An 11,960-nucleotide genomic window follows, 5' to 3' on the forward strand; every position below is an offset into this window, starting at 1 on the left:
AAAACCAGCAGTGAAAAACAGATTAGGTTTTTTAGAGAGAGACTAGTGAGAGAAAGGGAAGAAACCTCTGTTCTTAGGAGAAGATCTCGCTCTGATCAGCCCTTCTTATGCAATCCAGATCAAGAATGAAGATTGAAGGAGCTGTCATGAGTGGCTAAGTTCTTTCTAACTTGGGATTGAATGTAATTTATCTTGATCAAATGTATTCTTGGTGATATATATATAAAATTCTCTTTTCTACTTGTTCTTGGTATTTTCGTTTTATGCTTATTGCTTGATTCTGTCTGATCAATAGAGTCTTGATTTTGATCCTTAAATTTAACTGGAAAGTACCTTTAAGGATCTGAAATAGACGAAAATGCTTGATAACTTGTAATGCTAGGAATAGATTCCAGGTTATTGATTGCATGATAATTCTGTTCCTAAAGCTGGATGATTTGTTAAATATGTGAGGAATCAATGTTTAAGAAATTATCTTATGAATTTCATCTGTGAGGAATCAAGATGAATGACTTTAAATTAAGCATCAAGAATAAGTAGTTTTGAGTATTATATATTGTATTATTCAAAATACAGATGATTGAGATACACACAATTCAATCCCAAGTATCTTTCTCTAATCAAACCCTAAATCTTTGAGTTCTTGTGAAATCTTAATTTGGTTATGAACAAAGTCTCAAAATTATTTTCTATACTTAATGAGTTTTAAAACAGAACATCTTAATTAGAATTGTTCCCTGTGGGTTCGACATTCGTACTTTAAAGAGTACTATATTACAGTTGATTCGGTACACTTGCCGAGAAATAATCAACAAGTTTTTGGCGCCGTTGCCGGGGAACAATTTCTTTTAAGAATTTCTGAAGTATAACTCATTGAGTATTGTGAATATTATGTTTTCTTTGTGAATATACACTGGTTTATATTTTATTCTTTTATCATGTGCTAATCCTTGCTTGAGTTGTCTTAGATACATGTTATTGAGAGGACAGGTTCTTGAAGATCAATTAGAATTTGATCCAGAAATTGAGAAGACAGCTAGAAAAATTCAGAGCAAGAAGAGAGAAGAAAAGAAGAAGCAAGGACAAGCAAAAGGAGAATCTTCCAACACTCTCAACTCACACAATCAAACAGAGTTCCAAATGGCTGAAAATATACAAAATCCACCTAGAAGGACATTGGGAGACTATGCTATGCAACAAGGACCAAGGCATTTCTCCAGCATAGCCATACCTCCTGCCACCAAATCATTAGAAATGAAGCCAGCTTTTCTTAGCTTAATCAGCACTCATCAATTCACTGGAATGGATCATGAAGACCCTTATACTCATTTCTCCACATTCTACGAGTTGGTTGGGACCATGGGCTTCAAGGAAAATGATATTGAATCTGTTTATCTGCGTCTATTTCCTTTCTCACTTGCAGGAAAAGCAAAAGAATGGTTAAAGTTGCATCCAAACCAGAGTCTAAGTAGTTGGAATGATGTAGAAGAGAAATTTCTACACAGATTCTTCCCACTCTCTCGATATATCAAGGCTAAGTCTGATATCTCTACATTCAGGCAAGGGCCAGAAGAACCTTTTTGTGAAGCTTGGGAACGCTTTAAAGTGATGTTAAGAAGATGTCCTAATCATGGCTTTGAGGATATTGCTCAGTTGAACATATTCCACAATGGTTTGAGGCCTGATACTAAAATGATCCTGGATGCTGCAGCAGGAGGTACAATGATGAGTGTTGATGCAGAACAAGCTACAAGAATCATTGATGCCTTAGCCTCAACAGATTACCAAGCTCAACATGATAGATATACAGTGCAAAAGAAAGGGGTGCTGGATCTTAGCACTTCAGATGCAATTTTAGCACAAAACAAGATTTTGACTCATCAAATTGAGGCATTAACCAAGCAAATGTCAAAACTGCCTCAACAATTACATGCAGTAAATTCTCCTTCAATTCAGAATCAAGCTTTGAAGTGTGATTTTTGTGGGGGAGATCATCTCAATGGCCAATGCTCTTACCAAAATCCATCAGAGGAAGAGGTTCAGTATATGAATAATCAAGGAAGGCAAGGTGGCTTTGCATATAATTATCCAAATAACATGGCTCAAGGATGGAGGAATAATCAAAATCAAGGATTGGGGTGGAAGCAAGAGGCTGGATCATCTAACAGACAAGTCCCTTATCAGCAGCAACCACATTATCCTTCCGTTCATGAGAGAACATCCAAATTGGAGGATACTTTAGAGAAATTCATGCAAGCCTCTCTATCTAATCATAAAAATACTGAAGCATCAATAAGAAATTTAGAGACACAGGTGGGGCAGCTGGCTAAACAGTTAGCTGATAATCAAGGAAGTCAATTTTCAGCAAATACACAAACCAATCCCAAAGAGCATTGCAAGTCTATCACCACTAGAAGTGGGAAAGTTATAGGAAAAGGAATTGGAGATAATTTAGTTGTTGAGGAAGAGGTTTTGAGTGAGAGAGAAAATGAAAAAAAAAACAGAGTGAGTGTGAGGGAGGAGAAAGAAGGAATAAGGAAGATGTTGTAGATATTAGAGAAAAAATAGAAAAAAATGAAAAAAATGAGAAACAAGAGAGGAGTGTTCCTATCAAAGATGTACCTTACCCACATGCTCCTACAAAGAAAGACAATTTGCAAGATTCATGGATATTCTCAAAAGACTGCAAATTAACATTCCTTTTACTGAAGCTTTAGAGCAGATGCCTACATATGCTAAATTCATGAAGGAATTATTGAAAAAGAAAAGAAAGTTCAATGACCAGGAAATAGTTGAATTGGAAGCTGGATGCAGTGCTATAATTCAAAAATCATTACCACAGAAATCCAGAGATCCTGGGAGTTTCACTTTGCCAGTTACCATAGGAAATCTCACTGTTGGAAAGGCATTATTGGATCTTGGAGCTAGTATTAATTTGATGCCTTTATCAATGCTGAAGAAAATTGGAGATGTAGAAGTGAAACCAACAAGAATGACTTTGCAGTTGGCTGATAGATCAATCAAATATCCACATGGAATAGTTGAAGATCTATTGGTAAAGGTAGATAAATTTCTATTCCCAGTAGATTTTGTTGTAATGGATATTGAAGAAGATGTTGAAGTACCTTTGATATTAGGAAGACCATTCATGAAAACTGCCAAAGTTATAATTGATGTAGACAAAGGAAAATTGAAAGTTTGTGTTCTAGATGAAGAAGTAAGCTTTAATGTTTTTGAAGCAAAGAAGTATTCAAATGATCATAAAGAGTGTTTCAGAGTGGATGTGAATATTGTTGAACCTTCAATGATGTTAATCAGGCGTCAAGCTATATGACGTTAAACGAGCGCTTGCTGGGAGGCAACCTAGTGTTTTGTTTTGAAATGTGTCTTTAATTTTGTTTTGATTTAGTAGTATGTTTTAACATTTGATGTTTTTAAAACCAGTTTGATATGTGAAATGGTCATTTATGTTTGAAATGTTTGGTGAAATGAATAGATGGAAGAAAGCTTAGAAAGGTTTGAAACTTTTGGCAAAGACAAAATGAAAATTTTCAAGAAAATTTCATTGCAGGGTAATTTTAGCTTAAGCTAGAACTTTTAGCCTAAGCTAGTTATGCAGAAAAAGAAGAAAAAATTTTGTTCTGCAACTTTCGCTTGAGCTAAAAAGAGCTAGCTTGAGCTAAATCAAATATGTTGCTCTCTGCCAAATTTTAGCCTGAGCTAAAATGAGCTAGCTTGAGCTAGAAAACTCTGTTGCTCTCTGCCAAATTTTAGCTTAAGCTAAAAAGAGCTAGCTTGAGCTAGAACAAATCTGTTGCTCTCTGCCAAATTTTAGCCTGAGCTAAGAAGCTCTAGCCTAAGCTAGTGAGATTTCTATAAAAAAAAAAAAAACAGAAAAAAAAAGAACTGCAGCATTTTATAAAAATCACATTTTGAAAACCCTGCACCCTAACTCAGTTTCAAAAACACCCTCTGTTCTAAAAAAATACCAAAGCTTCCATCTACATAACCATTCTCAAATAAACATTTCATCTACATTGCCATTATCAAGGTAAGTAATTACTCTTCTCCATAATCATTTTCATTGTCGTTTCCATTCAACCAAACCCAGTCATGCATGTTTCTGCTTCCAGTTAACAATTTCGTTTTTAAATTGAAAGATTCAATCTTTTTGAAATTTCAATGTCTTGATGTTGAATAGGATTGTGGAATAGGATAATCAAAGTTAAGCATTGTCTTCCATGGATTAAATACCAAAAATTACTCATTCAATGCCATTCTATATTATGCATAACAAGTGTTTGTTAAAATGTCAATCAAATAAAACACTTTGGTTTGAGAAATGCTTATTCTTACATGTGCAGAAAAATGAGTCACACCAAATCCACATCTGACACCCACTGAATTTCATGATTATCTATCTTGGCCTGGGGACAGGCACAATTTTTCAGGGGAGGCAGAAGCATATGGAGTTGGGACTAGAGTTGAAGATACACTAGAAATGGCAACTGAACCAACTGGAGCAGCAACAAATGATGAACATTCAAGTTCAGAATGATGATGTTGGCACAGAGCGGAACAAAATCACAAGAGGAGATTGATACTTATCATGCACAATGAACAAAAAACTGGTTTTATCTTTTTGTTTAACTTTACTTTCAGTTTAATTTAGTAAGTTGACTTTAACAGTTTAGTTTAATATTTCTTAATTTAGCTTTTGTTGATGGCAAGCTTAAGTTAGTATAGTGGTTGATGTTTGCATATTTTGTGAAATCTTGTATATAGATGATGGTATATTTTTTTTTGGAAAAAGAAATCAAACCATAATTCTAAATTAGAACAACCAAATGGATTGATCATGGTCTTAATTTAAAAAAGAATGTGTGGTTGGAACCATCACTCAAATTGAGAAAGGATAGTAATGTGTAAAAGTTGGAACAAGGTAAATAGTTGAAAGCAATGTCTGAGAACAAATGAGGAATTGAAATTAGCCAACCAAGTGAGAGTGTGAAACCTTTAAACAATTTGAGAGACTTTCACTAGTGAAGAGTTAATCGAGGTTGCCTAATTTTCTAGTCAATTTGCATCACAAACCAAACATGGAGATGATTGAGGCATGTTTAATAGAGTTGGAGGTGAGAAAACTCAGAGCCAAACAGCTAACCTTTGCAATATATGATGAAATGTGCAGAAAAATAACCCTTTTTGAGCTGAAATTTGTTTTATTGCACCCTAGCTTCTGATATACATATATTGTCCTACCTTGTGGTATGCTAACAAAAGGAGAGCATAAGTGCAATTCAAATTTCTATAATTAAAAGAATTGGGTTTGGTGTGGCTGCTGGGATTTTGAGAATGAAAAAAAAAAAAAAGGAATGACAAAATTATCCAAATTCTCATTCTCTTTTCTAAAAAAAAAAAAAAAAGCAAAGGGGATTACAAGAATAGAAAAAGAAGCAATCTGAATGAATCTTATGGAAGGGATAATGGATAACACAATTAGAAAGTGAATTGCAAATATGCTAATCTTTTGTTAAGTGTGCATTTTGTTATCCTAGAAAAACCAAATTTTCTTTGTAACCCAGCCTCATTACAACCTGAAAAGACCTCAAGATCTATATTTGTGAAAGTGTTTGTAATCAACTGGAAATGAAGGGCAACCTTAAATTAACTTGGAATTCAGTGAAAAAAAGAGGGAAAACACTCACCAGTGAGGAATGAAGAGAGAAATTCCTTAGTTTGATTCTCAGTGAAGAGTAACAATTGTTTACCTTGGAAATTGAATACATTCTTATCCTGTCTTGGTTTGAATTGATAGGAAACACCATGATTTTTGTTGTTGTTGAATTATCTTGTGCTCTTTCCATGAAGTTGTTCTGATATTAAACTATAGATTTGATTTCTATGGATTTTGGGGAAGAATGAACTCATATTTTTTTGGGATTCAATTACTTTGCTTGAGGACAAGCAAGATTCTAGGTTGGGGGGAATTTGATAAGTGCCAATGTGTAGTTTTTATGATTGAGAAAATTGAACACTTTGGAACTTAATTGTTGCTTAGTAAGAAAATTACCCTAATCTAAGAATTATTGAATCTGATTATATATTTTTTGAACCAAGAAACAAATGAAGAAATTTAATCTCAATTTTTGTGTAAATTGCAGATGAATACGAAGCATTGAAAGAATGTAGTCAAGCTGGCATTGAAAGAAGAAAAAGTAAAAACTGAATTGGATCACAAGAAGATTTAGCTCAAGCTAGAGGATTTAGCTCAAGCTAAAACTGTCCAGAGTTGATTAAAGGTGCAGTACAATTTTAGCCCAGGCTAGAATTGCTAGCTCAAGCTAAAACTGTCCAGAATTGATTAAAGGTGCAGTACTGATCTAGCTCAGGCTAGAATCGCTAGCTCAAGCTAAAGTTGATTATATAAATTCTGAAACATAACTCAAAACCAGCAGTGAAAAACAGATTAGGTTTTTTAGAGAGAGACTAGTGAGAGAAAGGGAAGAAACCTATGTTCTTAGGAGAAGATCTCGCTCTGATCAGCCCTTCTTATGCAATCCAGATCAAGAATGAAGATTGAAGGAGCTGTCATGAGTGGCTAAGTTCTTTCTAACTTGGGATTGAATGTAATTTATCTTGATCAAATGTATTCTTGGTGATATATATATAAAATTCTCTTTTCTACTTGTTCTTGGTATTTTCGTTTTATGCTTATTGCTTGATTCTGTCTGATCAATAGAGTCTTGATTTTGATCCTTAAATTTAATTGGAAAGTACCTTTAAGGATCTGAAATAGACGAAAATGCTTGATAACTTGTAATGCTAGGAATAGATTCCAGGTTATTGATTGCATGATAATTCTGTTCCTAAAGCTGGATGATTTGTTAAATATGTGAGGAATCAATGTTTAAGAAATTATCTTATGAATTTCATCTGTGAGGAATCAAGATGAATGACTTTAAATTAAGCATCAAGAATAAGTAGTTTTGAGTATTATATATTGTATTATTCAAAATACAGATGATTGAGATACACACAATTCAATCCCAAGTATCTTTCTCTAATCAAACCCTAAATCTTTGAGTTCTTGTGAAATCTTAATTTGGTTATGAACAAAGTCTCAAAATTATTTTCTATACTTAATGAGTTTTAAAACAGAACATCTTAATTAGAATTGTTCCCTGTGGGTTCGACATTCGTACTTTAAAGAGTACTATATTACAGTTGATTCGGTACACTTGCCGAGAAATAATCAACAAGTTTTTGGCGCCGTTGCCGGGGAACAATTTCTTTTAAGAATTTCTGAAGTATAACTCATTGAGTATTGTGAATATTATGTTTTCTTTGTGAATATACACTGGTTTATATTTTATTCTTTTATCATGTGCTAATCCTTGCTTGAGTTGTCTTAGATACATGTTATTGAGAGGACAGGTTCTTGAAGATCAATTAGAATTTGATCCAGAAATTGAGAAGACAGCTAGAAAAATTCAGAGCAAGAAGAGAGAAGAAAAGAAGAAGCAAGGACAAGCAAAAGGAGAATCTTCCAACACTCTCAACTCACACAATCAAACAGAGTTCCAAATGGCTGAAAATATACAAAATCCACCTAGAAGGACATTGGGAGACTATGCTATGCAACAAGGACCAAGGCATTTCTCCAGCATAGCCATACCTCCTGCCACCAAATCATTAGAAATGAAGCCAGCTTTTCTTAGCTTAATCAGCACTCATCAATTCACTGGAATGGATCATGAAGACCCTTATACTCATTTCTCCACATTCTACGAGTTGGTTGGGACCATGGGCTTCAAGGAAAATGATATTGAATCTGTTTATCTGCGTCTATTTCCTTTCTCACTTGCAGGAAAAGCAAAAGAATGGTTAAAGTCGCATCCAAACCAGAGTCTAAGTAGTTGGAATGATGTAGAAGAGAAATTTCTACACAGATTCTTCCCACTCTCTCGATATATCAAGGCTAAGTCTGATATCTCTACATTCAGGCAAGGGCCAGAAGAACCTTTTTGTGAAGCTTGGGAACGCTTTAAAGTGATGTTAAGAAGATGTCCTAATCATGGCTTTGAGGATATTGCTCAGTTGAACATATTCCACAATGGTTTGAGGCCTGATACTAAAATGATCCTGGATGCTGCAGCAGGAGGTACAATGATGAGTGTTGATGCAGAACAAGCTACAAGAATCATTGATGCCTTAGCCTCAACAGATTACCAAGCTCAACATGATAGATATACAGTGCAAAAGAAAGGGGTGCTGGATCTTAGCACTTCAGATGCAATTTTAGCACAAAACAAGATTTTGACTCATCAAATTGAGGCATTAACCAAGCAAATGTCAAAACTGCCTCAACAATTACATGCAGTAAATTCTCCTTCAATTCAGAATCAAGCTTTGAAGTGTGATTTTTGTGGGGGAGATCATCTCAATGGCCAATGCTCTTACCAAAATCCATCAGAGGAAGAGGTTCAGTATATGAATAATCAAGGAAGGCAAGGTGGCTTTGCATATAATTATCCAAATAACATGGCTCAAGGATGGAGGAATAATCAAAATCAAGGATTGGGGTGGAAGCAAGAGGCTGGATCATCTAACAGACAAGTCCCTTATCAGCAGCAACCACATTATCCTTCCGTTCATGAGAGAACATCCAAATTGGAGGATACTTTAGAGAAATTCATGCAAGCCTCTCTATCTAATCATAAAAATACTGAAGCATCAATAAGAAATTTAGAGACACAGGTGGGGCAGCTGGCTAAACAGTTAGCTGATAATCAAGGAAGTCAATTTTCAGCAAATACACAAACCAATCCCAAAGAGCATTGCAAGTCTATCACCACTAGAAGTGGGAAAGTTATAGGAAAAGGAATTGGAGATAATTTAGTTGTTGAGGAAGAGGTTTTGAGTGAGAGAGAAAATGAAAAAAAAAACAGAGTGAGTGTGAGGGAGGAGAAAGAAGGAATAAGGAAGATGTTGTAGATATTAGAGAAAAAATAGAAAAAAATGAAAAAAATGAGAAACAAGAGAGGAGTGTTCCTATCAAAGATGTACCTTACCCACATGCTCCTACAAAGAAAGACAATTTGCAAGATTCATGGATATTCTCAAAAGACTGCAAATTAACATTCCTTTTACTGAAGCTTTAGAGCAGATGCCTACATATGCTAAATTCATGAAGGAATTATTGAAAAAGAAAAGAAAGTTCAATGACCAGGAAATAGTTGAATTGGAAGCTGGATGCAGTGCTATAATTCAAAAATCATTACCACAGAAATCCAGAGATCCTGGGAGTTTCACTTTGCCAGTTACCATAGGAAATCTCACTGTTGGAAAGGCATTATTGGATCTTGGAGCTAGTATTAATTTGATGCCTTTATCAATGCTGAAGAAAATTGGAGATGTAGAAGTGAAACCAACAAGAATGACTTTGCAGTTGGCTGATAGATCAATCAAATATCCACATGGAATAGTTGAAGATCTATTGGTAAAGGTAGATAAATTTCTATTCCCAGTAGATTTTGTTGTAATGGATATTGAAGAAGATGTTGAAGTACCTTTGATATTAGGAAGACCATTCATGAAAACTGCCAAAGTTATAATTGATGTAGACAAAGGAAAATTGAAAGTTTGTGTTCTAGATGAAGAAGTAAGCTTTAATGTTTTTGAAGCAAAGAAGTATTCAAATGATCATAAAGAGTGTTTCAGAGTGGATGTGAATATTGTTGAACCTTCAATGATGTTAATCAGGCGTCAAGCTATATGACGTTAAACGAGCGCTTGCTGGGAGGCAACCTAGTGTTTTGTTTTGAAATGTGTCTTTAATTTTGTTTTGATTTAGTAGTATGTTTTAACATTTGATGTTTTTAAAACCAGTTTGATATGTGAAATGGTCATTTATGTTTGAAATGTTTGGTGAAATGAATAGATGGAAGAAAGCTTAGAAAGGTTTGAAACTTTTGGCAAAGACAAAATGAAAATTTTCAAGAAAATTTCATTGCAGGGTAATTTTAGCTTAAGCTAGAACTTTTAGCCTAAGCTAGTTATGCAGAAAAAGAAGAAAAAATTTTGTTCTGCAACTTTCGCTTGAGCTAAAAAGAGCTAGCTTGAGCTAAATCAAATATGTTGCTCTCTGCCAAATTTTAGCCTGAGCTAAAATGAGCTAGCTTGAGCTAGAAAACTCTGTTGCTCTCTGCCAAATTTTAGCTTAAGCTAAAAAGAGCTAGCTTGAGCTAGAACAAATCTGTTGCTCTCTGCCAAATTTTAGCCTGAGCTAAGAAGCTCTAGCCTAAGCTAGTGAGATTTCTATAAAAAAAAAAAAACAGAAAAAAAAAGAACTGCAGCATTTTATAAAAATCACATTTTGAAAACCCTGCACCCTAACTCAGTTTCAAAAACACCCTCTGTTCTAAAAAAATACCAAAGCTTCCATCTACATAACCATTCTCAAATAAACATTTCATCTACATTGCCATTATCAAGGTAAGTAATTACTCTTCTCCATAATCATTTTCATTGTCGTTTCCATTCAACCAAACCCAGTCATGCATGTTTCTGCTTCCAGTTAACAATTTCGTTTTTAAATTGAAAGATTCAATCTTTTTGAAATTTCAATGTCTTGATGTTGAATAGGATTGTGGAATAGGATAATCAAAGTTAAGCATTGTCTTCCATGGATTAAATACCAAAAATTACTCATTCAATGCCATTCTATATTATGCATAACAAGTGTTTGTTAAAATGTCAATCAAATAAAACACTTTGGTTTGAGAAATGCTTATTCTTACATGTGCAGAAAAATGAGTCACACCAAATCCACATCTGACACCCACTGAATTTCATGATTATCTATCTTGGCCTGGGGACAGGCACAATTTTTCAGGGGAGGCAGAAGCATATGGAGTTGGGACTAGAGTTGAAGATACACTAGAAATGGCAACTGAACCAACTGGAGCAGCAACAAATGATGAACATTCAAGTTCAGAATGATGATGTTGGCACAGAGCGGAACAAAATCACAAGAGGAGATTGATACTTATCATGCACAATGAACAAAAAACTGGTTTTATCTTTTTGTTTAACTTTACTTTCAGTTTAATTTAGTAAGTTGACTTTAACAGTTTAGTTTAATATTTCTTAATTTAGCTTTTGTTGATGGCAAGCTTAAGTTAGTATAGTGGTTGATGTTTGCATATTTTGTGAAATCTTGTATATAGATGATGGTATATTTTTTTTTGGAAAAAGAAATCAAACCATAATTCTAAATTAGAACAACCAAATGGATTGATCATGGTCTTAATTTAAAAAAGAATGTGTGGTTGGAACCATCACTCAAATTGAGAAAGGATAGTAATGTGTAAAAGTTGGAACAAGGTAAATAGTTGAAAGCAATGTCTGAGAACAAATGAGGAATTGAAATTAGCCAACCAAGTGAGAGTGTGAAACCTTTAAACAATTTGAGAGACTTTCACTAGTGAAGAGTTAATCGAGGTTGCCTAATTTTCTAGTCAATTTGCATCACAAACCAAACATGGAGATGATTGAGGCATGTTTAATAGAGTTGGAGGTGAGAAAACTCAGAGCCAAACAGCTAACCTTTGCAATATATGATGAAATGTGCAGAAAAATAACCCTTTTTGAGCTGAAATTTGTTTTATTGCACCCTAGCTTCTGATATACATATATTGTCCTACCTTGTGGTATGCTAACAAAAGGAGAGCATAAGTGCAATTCAAATTTCTATAATTAAAAGAATTGGGTTTGGTGTGGCTGCTGGGATTTTGAGAATGAAAAAAAAAAAAAAAAAGGAATGACAAAATTATCCAAATTCTCATTCTCTTTTCTAAAAAAAAAAAAAAAAGCAAAGGGGATTACAAGAATAGAAAAAGAAGCAATCTGAATGAATCTTATGGAAGGGATAATGGATAACACAATTAGAAAGTGAA

The 11,960-nt window shown here is 34.2% G+C and overlaps 4 pseudogenes; 2 read left to right on the plus strand and 2 right to left on the minus strand.

Annotated features, from left to right (window-relative positions):
- The first annotated feature begins 972 nt into the window (after positions 1 to 972).
- Positions 973 to 4,558, plus strand: LOC137833394 (uncharacterized; annotated as a pseudogene).
- LOC137817705 (small nucleolar RNA R71) lies at positions 1,532 to 1,637 on the minus strand (annotated as a pseudogene).
- A 2,861-nt stretch (positions 4,559 to 7,419) lies between the features above and the next one.
- On the plus strand, positions 7,420 to 11,004 carry LOC137822399 (uncharacterized; annotated as a pseudogene).
- On the minus strand, positions 7,979 to 8,084 carry LOC137823220 (small nucleolar RNA R71; annotated as a pseudogene).
- Positions 11,005 to 11,960: the final 956 nt, after the last annotated feature.

This window comes from Phaseolus vulgaris, chromosome 9 (assembly GCF_051622355.1).
Source record: "Phaseolus vulgaris cultivar YP4 chromosome 9, ASM5162235v1, whole genome shotgun sequence".
NCBI lineage: Eukaryota > Viridiplantae > Streptophyta > Magnoliopsida > Fabales > Fabaceae > Phaseolus > Phaseolus vulgaris.